Genomic DNA, 1,354 nt, shown 5'->3' with positions numbered 1-1,354 from the left:
CAGTTGGCCCTGGTGGGGACTCCAGTGGTGTAATAGATAAATATGTAGCCCTAACATGTCAATTGACCATGGTAAATGTCAGCAGGCAGTCATTACAAAGAAAGGAAGGTCAGAGTCTCTGTGGTCAGAGCAGAGAGATCTTCAGACTATCTCTGGATGAGTTTACCCATAATGCTTTACTACTGTTGTTACCAGTGATGATGTGGCTATTCCTAGCAATCACCCAAATCCAGACACACTACTGAGGTCCCTTCATCTTTTTTCATGTTCTGGCTTTCTTAGCCATTCTTAATGTGCAAAGAACAGTGTCTTAACCCTGGAAATGGGCAAAGAGGCACCCTGTTGGTGATGTTGTTCTTATATCAGTCAGGGGCAGAGCAGATGGCAGTCCTTTGTTCATCCTAGCTTGATGCCTGGCTTGGTGGCCGGTGGATTGTATAGGCATAGCATAGACATCTGCACACTGACATGGCACACAGCACAGATAGAGGATGTAACCCAGGGACCTGTCAGCCGCATGGCCAACCTGCAGCTGAAGCCACCACAGTGTGTGAGTATGTAGTGATCAGATAGGAGAGAAAGAGAAGTGGAGCGCCTTGAGCAATCTGAAGAGAGGTGGGACTGGAGACTTGAGTGGGGAGGAGCAGCCTGCTGTGAGAAGCCAGCAATGTCACCTGGAGCACTGTGTGGTCCCAGCCCAAGCTGCCATTGAGGGTCATGTCTGAGTCTGGCTACTCAGTTGTGGGGGTTGGTGTTGATGTCCATGGCTCACATTACCACTAGAGAACATGGGGATGTCCCTGGTGGGAACAGTCACCAGAGACAATCTGGATGTCCAGGAGCTATGTAGGACTGTCCCCACCCCTCAGTGGGTGTGTTGCTCTAGAGAGCTAATTCCATCTTTTAGCCCTGCCAGCAGTTAAGAGAGAAGGCCTTTTGTTTCACCCAGCCAACACAGTAGAGCTGGCTATAATGACAAAAGTACTGATGAGCCACCCCCAAGGGTGTGAGAGCAGGAGAGCTGGCCCAGAACCTCACATGCTGAAGCATTTGGGATGGTAGACCCCAGGACCAGCATAGTAGAGATGACTCTGGAGGCATGGGTGCAGGTGAGCCAGCCCTGAGGGCAGGAAGGCTGACTGTGCCTCCTGCCAATGGTGGCAATGGATAGCCTAACCATCACTCACCCTGGTGGGATAAAAGGGAGCCTGTGGGTGGACTAGGTCTGCCACTACCAAGATCCAGATACAAGGCTCTGAGATAGCCCACCCCAAAATCTATATCAACTAAGAATAGTTGGGACTGTGAAATAGGACCAGTCCTATTTTCCCAAAATTGTAGAATCCACATGACA

General features: G+C 50.1%; 1 non-coding gene across 1 annotated transcript; it reads left to right on the top strand.

Annotated features, from left to right (window-relative positions):
* The first annotated feature begins 311 nt into the window (after positions 1 to 311).
* Positions 312 to 449, top strand: LOC115029900. Its single transcript, XR_003835477.1, has one exon. It is a non-coding gene; the product is annotated as a small nucleolar RNA SNORA48 (small nucleolar RNA).
* Positions 450 to 1,354: the final 905 nt, after the last annotated feature.

Source organism: Mus caroli, chromosome 18 (genome assembly GCF_900094665.2).
Source record: "Mus caroli chromosome 18, CAROLI_EIJ_v1.1, whole genome shotgun sequence".
Taxonomy (NCBI): Eukaryota; Metazoa; Chordata; class Mammalia; order Rodentia; family Muridae; genus Mus; species Mus caroli.
The sequence above is the reverse complement of the archived record's forward strand: the minus strand, read 5'-3'. Positions and strand labels throughout refer to the sequence as shown.